The sequence below is a fragment of the Coenobita brevimanus genome, chromosome 57 (assembly GCF_032717465.1).
Source record: "Coenobita brevimanus isolate Jiangsu-jjx chromosome 57, ASM3271746v2, whole genome shotgun sequence".
Taxonomy (NCBI): Eukaryota; Metazoa; Arthropoda; class Malacostraca; order Decapoda; family Coenobitidae; genus Coenobita; species Coenobita brevimanus.
In genome coordinates this window covers 32,684,853-32,712,068 of record NC_137010.1, presented here as the reverse complement: position 1 = coordinate 32,712,068, position 27,216 = coordinate 32,684,853, and the positions used below count along the sequence as shown (strand labels likewise).

The 27,216-nt window shown below is 41.6% G+C and overlaps 1 protein-coding gene across 1 annotated transcript in view; it reads left to right on the top strand.

Moving 5' to 3' along the window:
* The first annotated feature begins 1,733 nt into the window (after positions 1–1,733).
* nac (GDP-fucose transporter nac) overlaps positions 1,734–27,216 on the top strand; it is a 130,504-nt gene continuing 105,021 nt past the window's right edge. Inside the window, exon 1 of the mRNA XM_080274253.1 lies at positions 1,734–1,784. The gene's annotated coding sequence lies outside the window, so the exon portion shown is untranslated. The remainder of the gene's footprint in view (positions 1,785–27,216) is intronic.

Genomic DNA, 27,216 nt, shown 5'->3' with positions numbered 1-27,216 from the left:
CGTGGGCGAACTCCGTTGTTTCTGGTTCGCCTCGTTGTCGGGGATACTATGGTATTCTCCGGAATATTCTGGAGTACCGTATGTGTGTCTGTTAAAGCCACGCATTTCAATATATATATATATATATATATTGAATTGTGAGAGGTTGGGCATACGAGTAATCCTTGAGAGAGAGAGAGAGAGAGAGAGAGAGGGGGGGGAAATATTTCTCCGAGCTAAACCTTATTGGATTACATAGCCCTGCTAGGTGACAGGAGGGCGCTACCCCTCCCGGCATGGCAACAACCCCCCGGTCCCGAGTCCAATGTTGTACCACTGAGCCACCTTGCCCCCAAGAAAGAGAAAGAGAGAGAGACAAGTGTCTGGAGAAAGGATAAATTTTGAGTTTCTCCTCTACCAGTCTCACCACCACCACTGTGCTCTCTTTACCAGTTCTAAGCACAGTTTTTGCAACATACTTTCAAAATAGAACAAAGAGCATCATTTATTTAAATGTCAGAATTTATTCCAGACACCAAAAGATAAATTAGAGATCGCACTATACTGCTTAAATATAGGCCAAACCTGCCCCCGGAAATTCTTAAAAATTTATATTGGAAAATGAGTACGGATAATTAGTAACATATCGATAAAATGTGTTAAAATATGCCCGCAAATACATTATTTTAAATCAATATTTATGCAAAATCGAAGTCTGTCAAGGCGAGTTGGAGAGCTGAAGGTAAAACACTTCCGCTAAGTTTAACACGTTTACACTCTAAATAACTTTTTTTTTTTAATTAGGTTAAATGAAACACATAATTTTGACCGGATTTCCGATTATTAGGTGTGTATGAGCCTAAATGGTCATAAAAATGATAATATTTTCCAATTGAAAGTGCTGATTTGGAGCCGATTCAGTAAATGGCCGCTGATTCGGTATTTCGTTGCACCGAGTGGGGCCCGGTTTAAAGGTATTCTTTAGACCTTGGTACCACTGAACTCTATCATATGGAGGGGCTTTCTCACGGGTAGCTCCTCGTAGTTTGTGTGCCTGTCGCCAGGGGCCCAGTGCGGCGCTGATAATGTTTATGCACTACACCTTGCGCCCGCGCCTTTTGAAATCAGCCGATGAATTTAGAAAATGTAGTGCCATGGTCCACTACGCATCTAAAATACAGTGCCATGGCCCATTGATCAGCTTATGTAAGAAGCAGCGAAACAGGAACAGCAAGCTAAGAGCACCCAAGGACTATACACAAGGAGGCGACGTGTGGCTGGGTGTTTCAGTGTGGCGGCCAAAGTCACACGCTTGCTGCGGAGCTAGCCCCTTCATACTATAGAGCTCAGTGGTGGTACCCATATAATCTACCTATACGTGTTCCCTACGTGTCAGCAAGTGGGTTGGCGAAGGGTTAGTGCCCCTCCCCGTTAAACAAATAACTAATAGACAAACGGCCACCTCTTATGGGATTGTGGCGTCTGGCCATAGATGGATTGATAGGTTGGTACGATGCTGTCATAATAAAACTTATCAATGACCACGTTTGAATTCCCTGAACAGTTAAAAAGTTTAATAGGTTACTTGAATATCCTGGTTTCACAGGTAGTATTTAACACTAAATGTAAAAGAACTACCGGTATGAAATGATTGCGATTTCGGAATATCGGACAGCTTGGCATTCAAATACAACGAATCCTCAGCCAATTGAGAGCATCGGGACGAGTTAGTTGACGTAAACAATCGGACGGGGTAGTCAACTCAACGTCAGCAGTTCTTCTTCCAAAAACCTGCTTCCATACCGGTAATATGTTTGTAATCATCCATTTTGAACATTCTGTACGTAACAGGATAATGAATCAACGTAATTTATTCATATAAATCCCTAAAAACACTGCACTGTGATTAGTAATCTCGCACTCACTACCCAATACTACATCAGTTAAGGTACCAGTTAAAAGTATCGGATAATATCGGCTTTCAGCCCTTAATAATTCCCGTGAAATTTATTATGTTCTACACACTCATCTCTTCAAGTTCATCAACATTTTCCTTATACACTTCCGTCGCAAATTGGTTTTAAGGAAGATATACTAATATTTGGGTGTCCTCATCCCACCCTCCCCCTTCCAGCCCAGCTAGGATGACTTGCTAGCTCAACGAAATTCGGTTCAAACTGAGGTCTCGACGCCGGCGAGAAGCGAGCCAATCACAGCCGTCACCAGATCACCTACAACCAATCAGCGTTTGCGCTGCTCCCCCCATTACCTCCCGCTTTCATTTCAAAATCAGAGTAGATATGGCGGTCCAGTGCAGCAGGTGTCCCTTGGTTCCCGGCCGCATTTTTCAAAGGTGTTTTGAAAACAACGATTCAAGCATCGAATTTCTTAGCTCCCACGGTGTTTTTCCCCTACATGTTCAGTGTCCCTATCTTACGAGTAAGGTAAGAAGTTGTAAGGTTTGAATAGTAGGTTACTTTCAGTTTGGGTTAGGTTGGGTTGGATTAGGTTCGGTTCAGTTCGGTCAGGTTTTAGGTTAGGATAAGTTTGAGCTTTGTATTTTACCCACAAAACCTAGGTTTTTCCAATGGTTTTTGGTATGATTAATTCGATTTTCAGGTTCATTTCAGTTGAAAATGACCATTTTCTGTGTTTCTCCCCGCCCTAAAAGCCCTGATTCCCCAAAGATCCCCCATTACTTCAGGGGGATGGGGGGGGTCATATCTCAAAATCTGGTTATTTCCGACGGAAATAATGCTCAAAATCGAATGAATCACATCAAAATCCATCAGAAAAACCTAAGTTTTGTGGGAAAAAGCAGTATGGGCAGAAAACCGATATTTACCAAAGTATTGCCCTTAGTGACATCACACCAAAAATTGGTAATGCTTAATCAAACGGGCACGGCGATTCCATCTATCTTGTAACAAACTTGTGATCTCAAGGTAATTAATTTTGGTACATATTACTTGAAGAAGTCTAGAGGCCAAGGCCTTACAGTCGTGGTGGTCCACCACTGCACCCCAATCCTGCGTCCATTGGTTTGAGGTCCAGCCGGTCTGGGATAGAGTTTGAGGCTTCCCAGCAGAGTTGGGTGTAACCCGGGATAGGAGGTTCATATGCAACACACAGTTAATGGTTGAATTGTGACTGCAATAAGTGATTGGAGAAAAACAAAAGTACCAATTTTTCTTAATGATGTGGCCAGGTCACGTGCGGCAGTGTTTACTGACGATCTCTAACTGGCTGCATTGTATACCAACCATTGCTCCGACAACGCCTCAGTGTATCCTATGTCAAAGCAATGGGAAATTTAACAATTTAACCAAACCTGATTCAACCTAACCTAACTTGCATCTGACAGCCAGCTTTCAAATGTAAGCATGCACGTTAAAGATGCACAATATGGCCAGTTACTGGTTGACAGCTGAATACTGTATTTAGGGTCTCACTAATCTGAATGACAAATGTTACCGAATGATGAATGACAGCAGTAAAAGTAAATAATAGCAGCTCCCTACTGTCATTCGTCATTCAGAATAGACTGGCTCGGAAACTGAATGACATTAATACAGTACCGCATAGAATGATACGGTAACGTACCGGTACTGATATTACCTGTCATTCCAGTGTATACCCCGTGTTGACACCTCATTGCTACTTAAGGAAACCGAATGTCATTAATGTCACATGGAATGATACTGATATTACCTGTCCTTCCAGTGTATACCCTCTGTTGGACCCTGTTGCATCCTTAGGAAACCAAATGACTAATATCATGGAATGACACTGATATTCCCTGTCACTCCAGTGTAGGCTGTACCCTTTCCCTTCACCTCAGTGTACTTTTAGCAGAGTGAATGACAGTGGTATCAGGTGGAATGACACTGATATTACTTTTCATTTCAGTGGAAATCCTCTCTGTACCTCATTCAGTCTTTAGGAAACCAAATGATATTAATATCACTGATATTACTAGTCATTCCAGTGTATACCCTCTGTTGACACCCCAGAGCATCTTTAAGAAATCAAATGATATTAATACCACATGGACTGACACTGATATAACTTGTCATTCCAGTATATACCCTCTGCTGACACCCCAGTGCATCTTTAAGAAATCTATCTATCTTGCCAGACGCCATAATCCCGTACGGGGTGGGCATTTGACTTTGAGTTATGTGTTTTACAGGGAGGGGCACTAACCCTCCACCAACCCACTTGTTGACACGTAGGGAGCACATGTGGTTTGGTTATGTGGTTACCACCCAGCATTGTAAATGGTTTCTTGGCTTACAGGAAACCATTTGGCTTGTCACTCAATGTAAAGCCAGCTGTAAAGGAACAAAAAGCGATAAGAAGTGACATGAAAGATGGGAGAAGTTGGAAGAGAGGAGGACAGGCACAGAAAAAGAATGATAAAGGCTAAGGAAGAAGTAGGCGCACTATATCAAGTGAGTGGATGATGGTCGCAATATCACATGGACTGACATTGATATTACCTGTCATTCCAGTGTATACCCTCTGTTGACACCCCAGTGCATCTTTAGGAAACCGATTGATATTAATATCATATGGATTGACACTGATATTAGCTTACCTGTCATTCCAGTGTATACCTTCTTTTGACACCTCATTGTATCTTCAGGAAATCGAATGACATTAACCCTATCAGGTTTCTGGGCCAGGCAGATTATGTCTGTGCTAAAGTCAGCCACTCACGCTTACCCACATCTACGCGGCCCTATATTTTACTTTGATCGCTCTGTGTAAATAAAATTTTCATGATAGAATGTTGGTTTTGGTATCATTTTAAAGCTGAATAGTTGTACTTTATCATAGTATGTTAAAAAAAGAACAAAGAAAATAAAATGTCAAAATGACGAGTTGAAGTTAGGTGAAAAAGCAAATATTTTATACCTTGCCGTAGAAAAATATTCGGCAAAAATGTTACAGTATTGTTGAGTGAAGATGAATGGGAGTTGCAAGGTTTGGTGAATGGATTTGGGACAGTGTGTAGGAAGAGGAATCTGAAAGTTATTGTAAACAAGAGTAAAGTCATGGTGTTTAAGAGGAATGAAGTCACAGAATGTACAGTGAGGTTGGATGGTGAGGATATGGAGAATGTGAGTGCATTCAAGTATGGTGCTTGGGTAGTGTGATGAGTAAGGATGGAACTTTGGGGTATGAAGTACTTGAAAGGGTACAGCAGGGAAGGAAGGTCATTGGTTCACTGAAAGCAGTGATGAGAAATAGGGTGGTGAGTATGGAAGTTAAGAAGTCACCGCATGATAGGATTGTGATCCCTACCCTGATGTATGGAAGCGAGGTTTGGACCTTGCAAGAGGGGAACAAGTCAAGAGAGAGAGCAGTGGAAATGAGTTACTTGAGAGGAGCATGTGGAGTGACATGGAGGGACAGGTTGACGAATGCAGAAGTGAAGGAACGTTGTGGGGTGGATGTGGATGTGGTTGACAAGATTAGGAGAAATACACTGAGGTGGTTTGGACATGTGGAGAGAATGGAGAATGAAAGATTGACTGAGGGGGTGTATGCAGGTGAGGTGGAGGGAGGGGAAGACCGAGGATGAGGTGGAGGGATGGAGTTGAAAGGTATATGAGGGAGGGGGAAGTGAGTTGGGGGGAGGGCAGTCAAATGGTGGGTGACAGTGACTTGGAGGCGTTTTGTCTGCAGCCACCCTTTGCAGGATTAGGGCGTTGGGCCATGGATAGATAGAAAAAATAACGAGTAAAGATATGTAAATTTGGTTTAAACCATGCAAAAATACAATAAATTACCTTTACAATGATGTATAGATTATGGTAATTTTTGCATTTCATTGTGCAGTAAAGCAAAAGGAAATAGATGCACAATTTTATTTTAGTCCCGGCCGCATATTTTCTTCGCGATGTTTTTCTTTGATCAGTCGGTGTAAATACACATTTTATGATAGGATGCTGGTTGTGGTGTTATTTTGAAGCTGAATAGTTGTACTTTATCATAGTATGTTCATAAAAAGAAAACAAAGAAAATAAAAAGTCAAAGTGATGAGTTGAAGTTAGGCAAAGACCTAAAATTTTATACCTTGCTGTAGAAAAATATTCACCAAGAATAAAGTTATAAAGAAACAAAGCCATGAGTCAGACCAGCTGTGCAGTACCGCCACGCATAGAGCAACCATTCTGTGACATCACGCTCAAGTCTCTTTGTTATGATGCGTAAACACGATTTATGGTGAATATTTTACAAAAGTTTCTTAAAATGACGATTAAAAGTGTCATCGGAATCACTGAGGTTGGATTTGAAATGACGATCAAAATAGTCATCGGAATCTCAAAGGGTTAATATAACATAGAATGACACTGATATTACCTTTCATTCCAGTGTAAACCCTCTATCGACACCTCATTTAATCTTTAGAAACCGAATGACATTTATATCACACGGAGTGACACTGATATTACCTGTCATTCCAGTGTATATGGTACCCTCTTTTGACATTCCATTGCATCTTTAGGAAGCCGAATGATATTAATACTGTATCATGTGGAATGATATAGATATTACCTGTCATTCCAGTGTATACCCTCTGTCACCCTCATTGCATTGTTATGGTGTGTGTTATCCAGTGTAGAGAAATTGTAACAGAGAAAATGGAAGAGGTGAAGAAGGTAAAGTACTGAGATAAGGGAGCAGCTGAAAAGATTAAATGTTTTTCCGAGGGTTTCCTTATCTCCCAACTGTCAAACTCATTACTGTACTACATCTTTTCACAGTTTTTCTGCTTTAGGGCTGAATATCACTTAACATTTTCATGTATTACATAAGAAAGACCCATATGTCCTTGACCATATAACTGTAGGAGCTAAATGTGTGTTATCCAGTTGCCAGTCAGTTTTGCCTTTCACCACAGCTGTTCATTGGTTAAGGTTTAGAAGTATTAGCTTGTAATTTGTTAATAGAAGTCTCCTTTATGTAAGTAGGCTGTAGATTATGGTTAAAACAGCCCTCTGACTCATTTATCCTAAGGAGGTGGAGAAAATATGTTATTTAAGCTCGAGGACCTAGCAAGCGTGGGACAGTCACACAGTTTCATGGTTTCACACTTTGACAGTCATAGTTACAAACAAAAAATCAGTAATGACAAACATAACTGAAGAGGCTGAATACAAAAAGCCTCAAAGCATTTATAAAAATTGCATGAATTTTCAGAAACAAACCTTAGACTAAGTACAGTACACCTGTATCATGTCCCATAGATAGGAAACAGGTAGAAAATGTATGTTTGCGATATTAAGGAGAAGGTAGACTATCAAATGATGAGTTTTTTATTTTGTATGAGTTTGGTATGCACACAGATTTCATCTGTAAAATGACGGTGATTACACAGTTAATTGTATACTGTTATGCTGGAGACAAAGATGCTATCTGCCTGGGAAGTGACCTCCTTCAAGAAATTTTAAATCCAATACGTCCACAGGTACACTTTTATGATACAACTTTCAGTCTAGGTGACTTTTATGTCTCACTGTGTACCTTTAGTGATGAGAAGCACATTATTGCAAGGAGACCCAATTTTCCCTGTGTTCTTCCTAATCCACAGTCAAAAATTTGAAGTAGATCACAGAGGATTTCTGTTGGATGTTCTGATGCTTTTACAAGGGGAAGGAGCCTTTTGCCAAATTCCAATTGTAACTGATCCAGAAAAGAGAATAAAAGCCTCAGTTCAACATATATTCAGTGGTATCACAAAAGTTTTATGCAGAAACCATATTTTGCAGGACATAGAAAAAGGCAAAAAGAAAGATGACATACCGTAAAGGTTTTAAAAGATGACATAGAACAATTACTCAACTGTGACAGTCAAAAAGAGTTTGATGACCTATATGAAAAGTTAAAAACGAGATGGACCAAGGCCTTTCCGTCATATCTTGATGTGAACCTGAAGCGTGACATGGTAGAACTTGCTTGCTTCATTGTTACCGTAAAACGCCATAACTTCGGACATTTTTTATGTGTTTTAATGAATAACTCCTTGTAGAATGGTGCAATTTTATTCCTGTTGGTGTCATGTGGTAGCCAGGGAGAGTACCTACTAACTCCATATATTTAAAAAAATTAGCCAAGCTAAACTTGTGCTTTTTTTTTTTCATTTTCAAGTGTCCGAAGTTAGGAACAAATTTTCTAACTTCGGACAGCTCTTCCAAACTTCGGACATCCATGTATTTTCCCTTTAAACATGAGAATGGTTAATGGGATCTATCTCTGGACACACTGGCCAAACTTCGGACACTTGAGAAGTTTTTAAAAAATGTAAAAAATATTGGGCACTCGTGACCAGAGTTATACATATATATAGAGAAGTATCCCAAAATATCTTCTTTTTGGAGCTCGTAATTTCATATCACATTAAATTGCATCATATCACATTGTAGTGAGGTATTCTGGCCGTAAATAGAACTAAGAACTATTCACGAACTTTTTGAGATGAAAAAATAAAATAAAAATGCACTGCATATACCCAAAACTGTAAGAGGAACTGTCCTCATTTTCCTAAACAAAACTTCACTTAATTATCAAGTATGTACTTCATTGACTCAACAAATGCATACCGAAATAACATAATATGATGTTGAACATTTCTTACAGGTTCTAAAGACACACACACACACACACACACACACACACACACACACACACACACACACACACACACACACACACACACTGTCACTGCTGTCATCAACCATTGGGTATACAAATGTGTGAGGTGTACCCAAAACGTGTTTGAGAAACCTGACATGTATTTCTGGTTTTACCTTCACAATGATAGCAATATAATGCCTATATCTGTCTTTGGTATCAAAGGGAACCCTCACAACTACCCAATCTGAGGGAACAACTTTATCCCCAATAATCTGGGTAGAGGTGACTGTCAGGGGAGATGCTTGTGCTTCATGGTTGGGTGCAGATGTGGAAGTGGAAGGCTGTGCTGCTATCTCTGCTGTATCCTCTTGTGGCTGCAGTGGCTGGGGTTGTGGATCCTCAACTTCACACTCTTCATGCTGGCTCTCTGTTTCATTTTGTAGTGCCCTTGTAGTAATACTCATGCCCGGTGACACATTCAACCTTTTCTTTCGCCTTGGTTTCGCTATAGCTGGACTTGAGCTTGACTGACTGGTTCCATGCCTCATGTCCTTCAACAATTCCAACACTGAGCTGTCTAAGGCAGTACTGGTAGATGGTCCTGGTGTACCAGTATCAGCTGTATCTTGGATTGAATCTTCTGGAAGTCTTGAGATGGATTTCTGTGGAGCAAGAGGATAAATGCCGCACTTCCTAAACCCACTACGTAGGTTGTCAGCAATGGTCCCTTTAACTTTATCCACCAGTTCGGTGGGAAGCAGTCTTTAGGTAATGAAGCACTCAGCCTACCAACAGTAGTTTTCTTGAAGTTCTCGAGGATCTTACGCCAGTGCACTTTTAGAGGCCGGAACACAGCAACATCGAGAGGTTGTGTCAAGTGCGTGGAGTTAGGTGGTAAGAGAAGAAAGGAGATATTATGTTTCTCACATGACTCAATAACACTGGGTGATGCATGGCTTGCCAAGTTGTCTCCTATAATGACAGATCTACCTGTCTTGCGTTTAGCATAGGGGAGGATAATTTTGTGGAACCAGTCATCGAATGAACACGAGTCGAACCATCCACTGGGGGACCTATTGTACTGTATAGTGTTCCAGGAGGGCCCCCTTCAGTCCATGTATCGTAAAGATGGATAGCTTTATACACCACATATTGAGGGAGTAACACACCAAATGCAGTCCCAGAGAACATAATAGATATAGAGGATTTTGTTGAGTTCATGATTCTCTCTGGATATTTAGTGCCCCGCCTCACTATGACTTTCTTTTTATGTGGATCATCAGTAAGATTGGTCTCATCAAAATTTATTATGTTCTCTGGAGGCACACCTTCTAGGGATTTTTTCAGGTTACTGTAGAACTCAGCTAGCATGGCTCTTGTCACTCTGGCTCTGTCAGTCTTTATATTCTGGGACAATCGTCTACTAGGGTTTGTTTGTGGCGCTTGAAGAAGGAATGGGCCCATTTAACACCAGGTACATTGTTACTGAATCGTGACACAACAACCCCTCGTTTGTCTAAATATGCTTTCACTAACATCCTCAAGTCCAAATTGTCGAGTGGGAATCCCCATTCTGCCAATGTGAGGATTCTCTGACACACCAGTAACTCTTCATCATGGCTTAATGAAGTATTACGTCCCACTTGTTTGCAATGTTTTTGTATCAGGTAATCATGTAATGTGCTCTTTTTTAATTTATATTTTTCAGCTGCTTTGCGCACACTCATGTTCTTGTTATTTATGTCATCTTTAGCCTTTTCCAGGGCACTTTTGGACACTTTACTTGTGTAGGCTCTTTTCTTCTTTATAGGAGATTTCGCTGTTTTAGCCATGTTTTTCTGTTTATATAATTAGCATCACTTTACCATTAATATTATTGTCCGTCCAAAGTTTGGACTTTATTTGGCTCAAATAATTTGTCTGTCCGAAGTTAGGAATTTTTTCAGCAAAATAAAGAAGTATTCATTAAAGCAGGCATAGCAAGATTATCCATGCATATATTTTGAAACAGTTTACTTCCCAGTACTTACAGCACTTTTCTACATATAATCGTACTGTTCACTTTTTTACAATTGAAACTGTTTATTCTGTGTGAACAAAGTTTTGCAGGGTAAGAAAATTCAGTTATTTTTTCCAATGGATTCATGAATTTTTTTCACCCACACATATTCAAGCTAGTTTAATAGGATTAATACATATTAGTCTTAGAGGATTACCTTACCTACCCACATCATTATTTTTTGCAAATATCGCACTCTCTTCCAATAAACTTGAATTATTACATTTTTTTACGAAATGTCCGAAGTTTGGACGCCGTCCGAAGTTATGGCGTTTTACGGTACTTCCTGCTTCCCTGCCATCCAGTCTGGAATAACTCCAACAAACAACATAAATGAGTCTCTCAACAGAGTTCTGAAAGACCAAGTGGACTGGCGAGAGTCCCCAGTGGATTCAGTGGTGTTAATTCATTATTATTTGCAGGAATTTTGCTTCTATGAGTTTTCAAGAGGTTTCAGAGGAATTGGTAACTACAGTGGAACCTCGGTCCTCGAACGTCTCACATGTCGAACAAATCGGACCTCGACCAAAAAATTCAAGAAATTTTTGCTCCAGAGGTCGACCAAAATATCGGACCTCGACCAACCTGAACGTAGCCAAATGAAGGGAAGCTGGCCGACCGACAGTCACGCGTCCGCCTTTGTTGTTTGTCAACGTGGTCGTCCTGCTTTGCTTCACATTTTTCTTGATTCAGTGCAATATTAGCCCCTGATAATGGCTCCAAAGAAAGCAAGTTCATCCAGTACGGCTACTGGCAGTGAAAAGAGGAAAGTAGTGTGGAAAATAATTGAAGAAGTGGAAAAATTATTGCATATCTTCATCAATGAGAAACAGTTAGCAGGAGACAGTGTTAATGAGTATATAATTTGTGAAAAGGCAAGCGAAATATACAGTCACCTCGTAAAGGAAAGCACTGGTACCAGTGCTGAAACTTAAATAGGTAAGCATCTGGGGTCTTGGAACAGATTAAAATGATTTAAATTATTTCTTATGGGGAAAATTAGTTCGGTCCTTGACCAATTCGGTCCTGGAACAGCCGTCCAGAACGGATTGTGTTCGAGGACCGAGGTTCTACTGTATATGCCAAAAGAACTGGCAAAAGATAAAGGAGCCAAGTATGAATTTACAGGGTTATGCAAATTTCAATCCATCAAGGAAATAATATCCTCCATCAAAGAGAAGCATACAATCTTCAGATTAGTGAAAAACACACCAACCCTCAGAATGACACAGAGGTCCATGGCACAAGTTTGGATAAGGGCCACATAGGATTTTGGTCACAAACATCTTCCTTCATTGTTGTTTATGTCAACAGTAGAGGGTTCAGCACAGTTCAGCTCTTTCCATCACCATCCACATGTACTTGTCCCAGTACAGGGTATGTTATCATACCAGTATACAGTAAAATCTCGATATAACGGACTTCAGTAGACCGGAATTCGCTATCGGACTCGAGGAGCTACCGGACTAAATTCCTATATATCAGAAAAAGTCTGATAAAGCCAGAAGCAGTCCGGACTGCCTGACCACTTCAGGTATGCTCACCACAATAAGGTAAATAAAAGACATGTTTATCAGTGTACAGTACAGTATTATTGTATATATTATACCATTTGATTAATGTAGTGAAGTTATAACACAGTACAGTACTGCAATGGTAGTCAAAACAGTTTAAAAATGTTCTTACGATCTGGACTAATGTCTGATATATCGGAAAAAGTCCGGATTAGCAGGGGGAAGTCCGGATGTCGCTTTTATTGGAATTTCGCATTTTTTGGACTGGCTTCAGCCCCAATTAGTCTGTTATAGTGAGGTCTTACTGTACTTTCAGAAAAACATTCAGTTGGGGTGGAAACTGGAAAGGAGAAAAGAACATATAGCCTATCAGTCATGAGAAAAAAAAACAGGGGAAAGGGGAAAAAGTCTGGATAGAAAAAGGCAAGAGTTCAGGATTATGACTGGATTATGACTACATTGTGCAGCCAGCAGAAGACTCAGTATTAGCGGAGTCTCAACAATCTATTTCGATAGATGCAGTGGGATGTCACAAAGACACCATGGACATAGAAATGCCCTTTGAAGAACCAGTTTCTACTTCAACTCCTTATTTAAAAAAAAAAAAAAAAAAAAAAAAAGACAAACAGAAGTTCCAAAATCTAACAGAAACTTTGTTCACCCATGGGAGGAAGATTACAAATCATTGCTTGAAAAACTAAAATCCAAGAAAACTATCCCAAAACACATTAATGAAATCCTTGTCACTCTGAAGTCAGTGGAATGGCTTTGTGGTGAAGCCCTAGATGAAACAACAGAGGCTTAGATAAATTTTAATAAAAAGTTGGTGAGCGGGGTGTGCCTATGGAGATGGATGAGAATGGCAATGCTTTATTGGACATTTGTCCCGTGAGGAGGTTGGTGCTATCCAAAAGTTCCAGTAATTCGAATAGTGTAGGAAAATAAGTTATCTTACATCCTAGTTCTCAGTGTCGCCTTCGAAGTAGTCCCCTTGGGAATGGATACAGTGGTCCCAGCGTTTTTTCCATGAGTCCATGCATCCCTGGAAGGCTTCAGACATTATGGTCTTGAGCAGCTCCTACAATTCTGTCTGAATCTCCTCAATCGAGTCCAATCTATACCCTTTCAGTCATATTTTCAGCTTGGGAAACAGGAAAAAGTCACAGGGGGCAAGGTCAGGCGAATAGGGTGGGTGGGGAATAATTTCAGTGTTAGAGGAAGCCAGGAACTACTGGATAACAATTGATGTGTGGGCGGGGACGTTGTCATGATGTAGGACCCAGTCTTTGTTCTTCCACTGTTCTGGATGTTTGCAGTGGATGTTCTCCCTCAGACACTACAAAACTTCACAGTAAAACTTTCTGCTGACAGACTGACTGGATGGGACGAATTCCTTGTGAACAGTCCCTTGGATATCGAAGAAAATGATCAACATTGACTTGACATTGCTGCGAACTTGACGCACTTTTTTTGGCCTCGATGAATTGGGAGACTTCCATTGCAATGACTGCTGCTTTGGCTCTGGGTTATAACCATAAACCCACGATTCATCACCAGTTATGACCTTGGAGATGAAGGTGGCATCATCTTTGACCTGATTCTTGAGCTCCCTGCAAACTGCAACGCGATTTGCCTTCTGGTTATCACTTAGCAGCCTTGGCACAAATTTTGCAGCAATCTCATGTCCAACTTGTCCGACAAATGCATTGCACGCTCCCATATGACAGTCCAGTGATACCACAAACATCATGGATAGTTCATCTGTGATCTGCAAGGATAGCCTGACGAACATTTCTGACGTTTTCTGGTATTGCCGTTGACGGTTCTCCAGAATAGTCGTCGTCTTCAATGGACATTCGTCCTTCCTTGAACCACTTGTACCAGAAAAATGTTTTACTTTGGGATATGGCATTGTCGCCAAAGGCTTGCTGAAGCAACCGGTGAGTTTCTGCAGCCGTCTTGTTGATCTTGAAGCAGAATTTGATGCAGGTTCTTTGTTCCGTGAGGTCTGCCATTGCAAAACCGCCAAACCACCTACACACCACGTTACAATAGTAAGCGTAGCTCAACAACACGTCTGCTCACAGACGCGGCCGGGGCCACACTGACACACAAGGGGTGCTGCTGACCCCTCCTAGCGGCAAAAGGCAAAACTGCAAACAGTTGGCTCCCTCTGTTCAATTTACTGGAACTCTTGGGTAGCACCTCGTATGTGGCAAGTGATGAGAAGGGTGGGTGGTGAACTGAATGAACGGAAGGCAATGATTGATTATGTGTGAGTGAATGATAGGATGAGAAGGTGTGTAATGCGTGCAAAAGCATATAGATGTTGGGGGAGTGGACTTTCTGACCACTGCTTGATGGTGGTGAGAATCAAGGTCCAAATGAAATGGAGAAATAGAAAAAGGGAAGGACAGGAGGAAGTTATTCATACGAGAAGGGTGGAAAGGTTACAAGAGGAAGGGGGAAAAAAAAAAAAAAACAGAATATGAGAGAAGTGGAGGAGTGACTGAGTAAGTATGGATTGGAGCAGATGGGAGACATAGAAGGTGTGTGAAAGATATTCACAGAAGAAATATGTGCACCATGTGAGATGGTGTGGGAGGTGAAAAGAAGACGAAAGAGGGTGCAGGGAACAGCATGGTGTAATGAAGAGGTGAGGCAGGCTGTGGCACAAGGGAAGAAAGCAAAGAGCAAGTGGATGAGAAACAGGGGTGTGGCAGAAGTTGAGAGATGGAAGAGAGAGTTATATGTGGAGAGGAAGAGAGAGTTATATGTGGAGAGGAAGAGAGGGGTGAAAAGATTAGTAAGAGAGTGGATGAGGAATTCGGAAGGAATTTGAATGTAAAGTGGAAGGAATGTGAGAAAATGTTCTTGAAAGAGGTAAAAAGAGTTAGACAGGGTGTCAGAGAAGTTAGTTGGGGAGTGAAAAATGAAAATGATAGATTACTAGTGGAGAAGGGAGAAAAAGTGAGCCGATGGGGAGGACACTTTAAGGAATTGTTGAACATAGAGAATGAAAGTAATGTGAGTGTAAGTGGCTGGGGAATAGCTTGGAGATGGAGGGATGTGAGAAGAGAGGAAGAAATCAGTAGGATGGAAGTTGTGGAAGCAGTGAAGAAAGTCAAAATGGGGAAAGCCCCAGGAATTGATGGAGTGTGTGGTGAAATGCTGAAACATGGGGGAAAGATGGTAGTAGAATGGATGTGGAAGATATGCAGATTGGCCTGGGAGGAAGGTAGAGTCCTGGAGGATTGGAAGTCATGTAGCCTATGCTGTAATTATTTCCTCTGTGAATATCTTGCACACACCTTCCACATCCCCCATCTGCTCCAATCCATAGATACCCAGTCACTCCTCCACTTCTCTCTTTGAGAGAGGTGAAGTCAGTGAATGTACAGTGAGGTTGGATGGTGATGAAGTGGAAAATGTGAGTACGATCAAGTACTTGGGTAGTGTGATGAGTAAGGATAGAAGTTTGGAAGGTGAAGTGCTTGAAAGGGTACAACAAGGAAGAAAGGTTGCTGGTTCCTTGAAAGCAGTGATAGGAAACAAGGAAGTGAGCATGGAAGTGAAAAAGTTACTACATGAAAATATTGTTATACCAACTCTAACGTATGGAATTGAAGCTTGGATGTTGTTGGAAGGACAGAAGTCAAGAGTGAGAGCAGTGGAAATGAGTTATTTAAGAGGAGCCTGTGGAGTCACATGGAGAGACAGGCTGACAAATGAGGATATAAAGGAGCATTGTGGTGTGGATATGGATGTGATAGGAAGCGTTAGGAGGAACACACTGAGGTGGTTTGGCCATGTGGAGAGGATGGAGGGTGAGAGACTGATGAGGAGAGTGTATGTGAGTGAGATGGAGGGGGGAAGAGGGAGGGGGAGGCTGAGGATGAGATGGAGGGGTGGGGTTGAGAGGTATATGATAGAGGGGGGTGTGAGTTGGGAGCAGGGCAGTGAGGTGGTGGAGGACAGGGCAACGTGGAGGTGATTTGTTTGTGGCCACCCCATACAGGATTGAGGCGTCTGGCAATAGATAGATAGAAAGATAGACGAAGGAAAAGGGGAAAAAGATGTGTGTGGTAATCATAGAGGCATTTGTCTGTAATAGGAAAAGTATGTGGTAGGATACATATTGAGAGTTAGGGAAATAAAAGAGGAATTAGTTGGAGAAGAACAGGGAGGTTTTAGGAAGGGAAGAGGTTGTGTAGATCAGATATTCATTCTTAGATCTTTAGTGGAAAAGTTTCTAGGGAAGGGAAAGAAGTTGTATGCAGCCTTCATGGATTTGGAGAAAGCATATGGCAGGGTGGATAGACAAGGATTGGGAAAAGTATTAAAAATATATGGATTAGATGGGAAGTTGTTGAATGCAGTGAAGAGTATGTATGAGGGTGTGCTAAGGCTGCAGTGTGTGTGGATAGTGAACTGAGTTATTTTTTCTATTTGAAGGTTGTATTGAAACAGGGATGTGTCATGTCTCTATGGTTGTTCAATCTGTATATGGATGGGGTTATAAAAGAGATACAAGGTAGGGCAGTGGATGTTGGAGCATCCCTAGTGAGAGAGGGCTATATTTGGAAACTCCCTGTACTATTGTTTGCTGATGATACTGTGTTGTTAAGTGAAGATGAAGGGGAGCTGCAAGGCTTGGTGGATGATTGTGGGAGAGTATGTAAGAAGTGGAATCTAAAGGTGAATGTAGGGAAGAGTAAAGTTATGATCTTTGAGAGAAGTGAAGTCAGTGAATGTACATTGAGGTTGGATGAGGAGGAAATGGCATTTAAGTACTTGGGTTGTGTGATGAGTAAGGATGGAAGTTTAGAGGGTGAAGTGCTTGAAAAGGTACAACAAGGAAGAAAGGTTGCTGGTTCCTTGAAAGCAGTGATAAGAAACAGGGAAGTGAGCATGGATGTGAAAAAGTTACTACATGACAGTATCGTGATTGCAACTGAAATGTATGGAAGTGAAGCTTGGACCTTGTAGGGACACAAGTCAAGAGTGAGAACAGTGAAAATTAGTTACCTGAGTGGAGCATGTGGAGTCACTTGAAGAGACAGACTGACAAATGAGAAAGAGAAGGAGCATTCTGGTGTGCATGTGGATGTGATAGGAAGCATTAGGAGAAACACAGTGAGGTGGTTTGGAGAGGATGGAGAATGAGAGACTGATGAGGAGAGTGTATGTGAATGAGGTGGAGAGAGAGAGAGAGGGAGGGGGAGGCCAAGGATGAGATGGAGGGATGGAGTGGAGAGGTATATGAGAGAAGGGGTGTGAGCTGGGAGCGGGGCAGTGAAATGGCATACAGTACAGTGTATTGAATCCTGTGTGGTTCAGTGGGAGTAATTTTTTTTTTTTTTTTTTTTTTTTTTTAATGCTAGGAAGAAGGAACCAAAGGCCATGGGCCCACAATAACTGTTCCTTCCAAGAGAAAAACAAAATACAAGAGAGAGCTAAATTCAAGATCAGATCACTTCGAGGTGCCTGGACACACTGCGTTTTAAGGACTGGAGATCATAGTTAGCAGGAAATGCAGACAGAGGGAGACAGTTCCAGAGTTGACCTGTTGCATAAATAAAAGACTGGGAGTAACAGTTAACTCTTGCATTAGAGAGTTGGACAGAAAAAGGATGAGAGTTTGCTGCTAGATGGATGCTACGCACCCATCGTGGAGGTGGAGGAATGCAAGCAGACAGTTCAGAGGAGCAGTGACCACTGAAGCAGCGATAGAAAAGAGATAAAGGTGCAGCAGTGCGGCAAAGAGACAGAGGTTGAAGGGAGCCAGTAAGAGGAGGAGAGTTAATGAGATGAAAAGCCTTTGACTCCACCCTATTGAGAAGAGCTGCACGTGGTGAGTCTCTCGACGCATGAGAGTTGTACAGTAATCCCTCTACTTTCCGGACGCCCACTTCCGAACATCCCCACTTACCAGACATTGTGGGCCTGGACCATCGGAACTGGGGGGGGGGGATACGAATTTTTTTTCCCACCCGTAATTTGAAATTGCTGCGCGGCGCCAAACAGCTGCTTACACCATGGCCCCTTCACCCCTTCCTTCCTCCCCCTTCCCCCCTCCCTGTCAGGGTTGCCGTTTATTATTTTTCATTACCTAATGTGGGCCAATTTGGTAATGGAACAATTCATTTGGTAATGAATCAGAATAATGCATTACCAAATGGATTTTTCACATGTATGAGGATACACAGGATGGAGATGGTGGATTGTTTGCTCTCTCTGATTAATCTGCTACCCTACATAGCGTGAAAATAATCAACATGGTGTTAATTATAAGGAGAGTGATTACATGTATTTCGACTTGTATATATAATTAATGAAGAATAAATGCTAGCTTTACGAATTTGGTAATGAAAAGTTAAATATGGTAATGAAAGTTGCGGAGATTGGTAATGTGGCCGTTGCGATCTGGCAACTCTGTTTCTCCGACATCAACAGTTACTCCCTAACTTTGATTGTGAATTAGATGCTTATCGCACTGGAAGCCACACGTGCTCGTTTTTTGTGAATAAACAGTGAATATACTGCAATACCTGAATAAACAGTGAATATACTGCAATACCTCGCCTCTAGACCACATGGGAATTTACAGTGTTGTGCAGTGTTAAGAAATTTGAACTTAGAGTGCAAAGGATCAACTGTGGAGTGCAAATTGGCAGTTTATCTGGTGGTTAGAACTGCAGTGGTGCAGTTAAGAACAATGTGCAGTGTTAAACAATTATAACTCACAGTGCAAAGAATTAAGAGCAGGTCAACACTGGATTACCGTACATGCTTCAAGAGCATTTTCACCACTGCCAAAATCTTAGAAAGGCAGCCACAAACGTGATGTAAGTACCCTGGCTGAGGTACAGTCACTTCTAATTCCTCATTCTTTGGTTCCTTTTCATTTATTTCATGCTTTATTTCCATTATTGGTGTGAACAGGGTCTTAAATAGGTTTAAATAGGTGCTATGCATGTCCGGTAGGGAGTTATTTAGGTGGCTTTCAAAGTTAGGCTGGGTTAGGGTCTATAAGTACCAGTCCAGGAGGCTGGTGCCCACTATCCGGACAGGACCACTTTCCGGACGTGCCTTTGGCTCTATTACGTCAGATAGTGGAGGGATTACTGTACTCAGCACAGAGGTAGATAAAACTCGTGTATAGAGTCAACAAATGTGCAGAGGTAAAGTAGGAACGGAGTCGGCTTAGCACACCTAATCTCTTGGAAGCAGATTTTACAAGCGATGTAATATGATCCTTCCAAGATAAGTCCCGAGTGAATGAAACCCCAAGCACGATCAAGGATGATGCAGGATTAAGCTGAATATTATTAAACATTAGTGGGTACACCTGTGGAAGATTTGTCAGGTTGATAGGTGTAAGAACTGAGTCTTTGATGCATTAAAAACAACAAGATTATTTTTATCCCAGTCAGAGATGAGCCAAGTCAGACATTAGGTGTGCCATAGGCTCATCCCTTGTTTGTTGAAGTAACTGCTGAGATGGACGTTGCAGGAACCGAATGGAAAGGTGAAGGGTAGAGTCATCAGTGTACAAATGGATAGTTTTAGATGTACAGCTTAGAAGTTCATTGATAAATAAAAGGAAGAGAGTTGGTGATAGGACAGAGCCCTGAGGTACACCACTGTTGATAGATCTAGGAGAGAAATGATGGCCGTCTACAACTGTTGTCTATAGAATGACCAGAAAGGAAGCAAGAGATTAAAGCACAGATTGAAGGATAGGAACTGTAAGAGGGCAGTTTGGAAATTAAAGATTTATGCCAGACTCGATCGAAAGCCTTTGAGATGTCAAGTGCAATGGCAAAGCTTTCGCCAAAGTCCCAAAAGGAGGATGGCCAGGAGTCTGAAAGGTAGGTGAGAAGATTGCCAATGGAGCTTCCCTTACGAAACCCACACTGATGATCAGAAAGAAGGTTGTGATGCGATAGATCTTTAAAAATTTTTCTGTTAAGAATTGACTCAAAAACTTTTGAGACACAGGATGTTAAAGCAATTGGACGATAGTTAGAGGGTTGGGAATGGTCACCCTTCTTTCGGACTGGCTGAATGAGAGAAACTTCCAACAAGAAGGAAAGGTACAAGTTGATAGACAAAGGCAAAAGAGTTTACCTAGGCAGGGTGTAAGCACAGAAGCACATTTCTTGAGGACAATAGGAGAGACTCCATGTGGCTCATATGCCTTGTTAGTATTGAGGCCTGTGATGGCAGAAAATACATCAGCTGAAGAAATTTTAATGTCAGCTGTGGGGAAGTCAGAGGGGTGAAGTGATGGAGATAGAGCACAGGAATCGTCTAAGGTGGAATTGGAGGAGAAAGTCTGAGCGAAGAGATCTGCCACATCAGTAGAAGAAATAGCTACAGAACCATCAGAGTAGAAAACAGGAGGGATTGATGATGAGGTAAAGTTGTTAGAAAGGTTGTTGGCAAGGTGCCAGAAGGAGTGGGAAGAATTTGAGTTGGAGAGTTGAGAGCGTTTAGTACGGATGAAATTATTTTAAGCAGAGCAAAGAACAGACTTAGCACTATTCCGGGCAGAAATGTAAAAAAGACAAGATTCAGGGGTGGGTTGCTCTGGTACCTTTTATAGGCTCTCTCCTTGTTGCAGACAGCATTAGAACAAGTGCGATTAAACCAAGGCTTTCTTGCAATAGTCAGAGGATATGAGAAGGGAATGCATGCTTCCATACTTGAGAGCATAACCTCCGTAATGCGCAAGGCACACGCAGATGTCTCCCAGCCATGGAAGCAATAATTATTCCAGGGAAAATCAAAGAAGTACTGCCAGAGGGCCTCCCAATCCACAGCTCCAAAGTGCCACAGTCGACGTTTCTTTGGAGGGTCCACTGGCTGCACCGGAGTGATAGGACAGGTTAAGGTAATGAGGTTGTGATTGGAGGAGCCCAACGGAGAGGAAAGATTTACAGTGTAAGCAAAAGGATTTGTAGTAAGGAAGAGGTCAAGTATGTTGGAGCTCTCTCGAAGGTGGTCAGGAATACGGGTAGGGTGCTGTACAAGCTGCTGTAGGTCATGAAGGATAAAAAAGATGTAGGATTGTTCACCAGGTGGATCAGTGGAAGGAGAGGAGAGCCAAAGGTGGTGGTGAATATTGAAATCTTCTAGAATGGAGATTTCAGAGAATGGAGAAATGGGTCTGGTTAGTCCTTGGATGGATGACCGCCTGGGAACACCAGATGCTGTTGGCTTCCCTACGTGTCAAGTGGGGTTGGTGGAGGATTAGTGCCCCTCCCTGTAAAAACAATTACGGTAACTCTAAGCCCTTGGCCACCCCGTCTGGGATACATGGCGTCTGGCAATGAGTGAGAAATGGGTAGAATGTGTTCCATCGTAGAAGTAAGATAGTCGAAGAATTTTTGGTAGTCAGTAGAATTAGGGGATAAGTAAACAGCACACATATATTTAGTCAGAGAATGACAGGAAAACCGAAGCTAGAGTGTAGAGAATTCAGAAGAATCAAGTTCAGGAACACGAGAGCAAGATAAGTCGTTGCGCATACAGTATATACAGGTACGTTATATAATTACATTGCAGTAATTTATATACAGTAATCCCTCTAATATCCGAACGCCCAATATCCGAACATCCCCACTAACCGGACATAATCCTCCTGGGATCCAATATTCCCAAAATGGGCCAAAAACTGCAAAAAATTCGAAAAAAATCTGACTTTTTTCCCTCCCATAATTTGAAATTCCCGCCTGGCGCCAAACAGCTGTTACACCATGGTCCCTTCACCCCTTCCTTCCTCCCCCTCCCCCCTCCCCTGTCAGGTTGCCATTTGGTATTTTTCATTACCAAGTGTGGGCCAATTTGGTAATGAAAAATTCGTTTGGTAATGCATTAGAATAATGCATTACCAAATGGATTTTTCACATGTATGAGGATACACAGGATGGAGATGGTGGATTGTTTGCTCTCTCTGATTAATCTGCTACCCTACATAGTGTGAAAATAATCAACATGGTGTTAGTTATAAGGAGAGTGATTACATGTATTTCCACTTGTATATATAATTAGTGAAGAATATATGCTAGCTTTACGAATTTGGTAATGAAAAGTTATATTTGACAATGAAAGTTGAGGAGATTGGTAATGTGGCTGTTGCGATCTGGCAACTCTGTTACCCCACCAACGTCAACAGTCACAGCTTAACCCCGATGGAGAGCAGCTACTCATAACAGTGCAAGCCACAGGTGCTTGTTTTTTGTGAATAAACAGTGAATAAACTGCAATACCTTGCCACTAGAACACACAGGAATTTACAGTGTTGTGCAGTGTTAAGAAATTAGAATTTAGAGTGCAGAGGATTAACTGTGGACTGCAAACTGGCGGTTCAAACCAGTCCAAGACCAAGGGACTTGTAAGTACCCAGAATGTTTAATATTGTATAAACTCACCTCTAAAACCTCATTTTATGGTTCTTTTGCATTTATTTCAGTCTTTTATGTCCCTTATTGGTGTGATTTGGGTCTTAAATAGGTGCTATGCATGTCCAGAGGGAGTTGTATAGGTGTTTTTCAGAGTTAAGGTCCATAAGTACTAGTCCATAAGCTGGGGCCCAATATCCGGACAGGACCACTATCCGGACCTGCCTATGGCTCTATTGATCCGGATATTGGAGGGGTTACTGTAATTATATATAATTACGTTACAGTAATTTCAGAATGACAGTAGAGCACTATGTCAGGAAGCACTGAGAGACCACAAGCTTTGTATCAACAGTGAGTGAGGCATGGGAGGCCGCAGAGTAGGTCACAACACTAGGGTTTTGCCACTGCATGGTCACATTAGCAGAGCGCATAGATATGTCTTCACTGGAAGAGATCCGTGGGATAGAATGGGAGAGCGACAATAGGCTCAGTTATTTAGACATCAAAACACACATGGGGATATCCAGTATAATGCTAGACACTAAGAAAACAATGCATAAACAACAAAAATCCACAAACACCCTACCTGTATGTACAGTCCCCTCCTAATTGTGGCAGTGTTCTTCGGTCTTTTAGTTATTTAGACATCAGAACACACGTGGGAATATCCAATATAATGCACAACAATAAGAAAACAGTTCATAAATGACAAAATCCACAAATACACAAATGAAGAAGACGAAGATTGCAAAAAGAATTTTAATAATGTACTGCACAGTACTTACAGTCCAGTGAATGGCAAACAGGCGTTGTAACCTGCTAACCTCTAGTTGGTGTACGGTAATCCCTTATGGTCTAGTGGCTAACATAATCACCAGTGGTGGCCATGTCTGTGTATCAATCGCTAGACGCCATAAGGGGTGGCCACAAATAAATCGTATCCATGTTGACCTGTCCCACACCATTTCATTGCCCTGCGCCCAGCTGACACACCTCTCTCTCATATACCTCACCACTCCATCCCTCCATTTCATCCTTGGCCGTCCTTTTCCTCTCCCCCCCCCTTCAGCTCACTCACATACACTTACATCATCAGTCTTTTATGCTCTCATCCCTGTTTCTTATCACTGCTTTCAAAGAACCTGCAACCTTTCTTCCTTGTTGTACCCTTTCAAGCACTTCATCCTCTAAACTTCCATCTTTACTCATCACACTACCAAAGTACTTAAATGCACTCACATTTTTTTTATTTCCTCCGCATCCAAACTCACTGTACATTGTGACCTCATTTCTCTCGAAGATTATAACTTTTCTCTTCCCTACATTCACCTTTAGATTCAGTTTCTTACACACTCTCCCAAACTCATTCACCAAGTCTTGCAGCTCCCCTTCATCTTCACATAACAACACAGTGTCATCTGCAAACAACAGTACTGTACAGGGAGTTTCCAAACACTGCCCTCTTTCATTAGGGCCACTCCAACATCCACTGCCTTGCTTTGTATCTCTCTTATAACCCCATCCAAATACAGATTGAACAACCATGGGGACATGACACATGTTTCAGTCCAACCTTCAGATAGAAAAATTCACTCAGTTCACTGTCCACATGCACTGCAAACTTAACACCCTCACTTGTACTCATCACGGCATTCAGCAACATCCCATTTACTCCATATACTGTATTCTTAATACTTTCCACAATCTTGGTCTATCCACCCAGTCATATGCTTTCTCCAAATCCATGAAGGCTGCGTACAACTTCTTTCCCTTCTCTAGAAACTTTTCCATTAAAGACCTAAGGATGAATATCTGATCTACACAACCCCTTCCCTTCCTAAAACCTCCCTGTTCTTCTCCACCTAATTCATCTGTTATATTCCTAACTCTTTCAGAAAGTATTCTACCATATACTTTTCTTATGGCACTAAGATGACACATGCCCCTATGATTACCACACACTTCTTTTTCCCCTTTTCCTTTGCACAGGTGAATAATCATACCTGACTTCCAATCCTTTGGGACTTTACCTTCCTCGCAGGTCACTCTGCACATCTTCCACATCCATTCTACTACTGTCTCTTCCCCATGCTTAGCATTTCACCACACACTCCATCAATTCCTGTGGCTTTCACCATTTTGACTTTCTTCATTGCTTCCACAGCTTCCATCCTACTGATTTCTTCCTCTCTTGTCACATCCATCCTTTTCCTAGTCATTCCCAGCCACTTATACTCACATTACTTTCATTCTCTGTGTTCAACAATTCCTTAAAGTGTTTTCTCCATCTGCTCGCTTTTTCTCCCTTCTCCACTAGTAATCATCTGTGTTTGTCATTCACTCCCTGACTAACTTCTTTAACACCCTGTCTAGCTCTTTTTACCTCTTTCAAGAACATTTTCTCACATTCCCTCCACTTTACAGTACACTCAAATTCCTTCCAAATTCTTCATCTGTTTTCTTCTTGCTCTCTCTATTAATCTTTTCGACTCTCTTTTCCTCTCTACATATAACTCTTTCTTCCGTCTCTCAACTTCTTCCACGCCCCTGTTTCTCATCCACTCATTGTATGCTTTCTTTTTCTGTGCCACAGCTTGTCTCACCTCTTCATTCCACCATGCTTTTCCTTGCATCCCATATCGTCTTCTCATCACCCCACACACCAACTCACATGCTGCACAGATATCTTCTATGAATATCTTGCACACACCTTCCATGTCCCTTATCTGCTCCAAATCGTCTGTACACAGTCGCTCCTACACTTCTTATATTCTGCCTTTTTTCCATCCTTTTGTAACCTTTTTACCCTCCTTGTATGAACTAATTCCTCCTGCCCTTCCCTTCTATTCCTCCATTTCATTTGAACCCTGACTTTCACCACCACCAAGTGGTGTTCAGAAAGTCGACTCCCTGAACCTCTGTGTGCTCTTGCATCCATTAGACACCTTGTCATTCTATGATCCACAGACACGTACTGAATCATTGCCTTCCATTCATTCAGTTCATAACCCACCCTTCTCATTGCTCACCATGTATACCTGTGGATCATTTTGTGTTTGAGGAGGGTATTTGCTATCACCAACCCCCTCCTGGCACAGGTGTCCACTAGAGCTCTGCCATTCTCATCCACTTCTGCAGGCACTTCCCATTCAGCAACTACTCCATCCGCCTTCACATTCCCTACTTTTCCATTCATATCTCCAAAAACACTCATTCCTTTCAAACTTTTCCATGCACACTTCCACATTTGTCCAAAACTCTTCTTTCACTCTGCTTGCACAATCTTGCATTGGCGCACACAGTCGCCCACATCTGTAGTCCAACTTTGAATCTTACCCACACAATGCTTGAGCTAACTAATCCATATTCTCATATATATACAGTATGTATATATATATATATATATATATAGATAGATAGATAGATATATATATATATATATATATATACAGGTAAGCCCTTAATTCCCGCGAGGGTTAGGTTCCCAGACCCTTCGCGTATGTGGTAAATTCGCGTATACTGTATGTTCTGCCCTTGTTTGCGCATAATTACGCATGTCTATACGTATATTACATCTGAATAATACTGTTTATGCACTACATACACCTTATAAACTAGCATTAAGTATTAAAAACAACAAAAATGTAAGAAATTTAAAACTGAAACCTGACAAGCACAGGCGCAGGTGGAGACACTTCAACATTCTGGTGCACTAGCCCTCACTGCCTCCCGTATGCTACATTCTGCCTTCTTTATTGTATGAACAGTTGACTCATTCACCCCAAACATGCGGTTCCAAGACAATTCACAGGCGTAGGTGGAGACACTTTAGCACAGTCTGGTGCACTAGCCCTCACTGTCTCCCGTATGCTACGTTCTCCTTCTTTATTGTATGAACAGTTGACTCACCCCAAACATACGGTTCTGAGACAATTCACCGTCAAAACATGGACAGTTCCCCGTCATTCCATTAATATACTTATTATTGATTAATTAATACTTTAATTACTAATTTTCAAGGGGATTTTATAACTCATATAAGTAAAAAACTAGTGTACTGTACTTGCTAAATAAACTGGTATGTAAATAAATGACGGGGAATCGTCCTGACGGAGAATTGTCGCCGACATTCCACCCTAAAGTTTGTCCAACACTTTAACTTTGTCAGTGACACCACTTTACCAGCCCGCTTTGGTGTGTTACCACATGCATCACTAGCACTACGCTTAGGCCCCATGTTGGCAGAGAAGGCAAGCAATCACTGGAAGGCAGAAAAATAAGCCACAAATAACGATTCTCGATCTCAAGTCACGCATGATTCGACCGTCGGATTCATACTGACTGTGTGGTGCGTGGTAGACCGACCTCCCAGGCTCCCACACACACATACACACACACATACATATATGTATGCACACGGGCAGCAGGTAGGCATTTTTTATATTTTATTTATTTCTCTTGTATATTGAAATTACTTATTTGAATACTATAATTTTATGTTTTAATTATTGTACGAAAAATTTCGTGGATAACCAAAATCGCGTGAAAAAAGTTCGCGTGAATTAAGGGATTACTATATAGACAGATATAGATATACTGTATATAT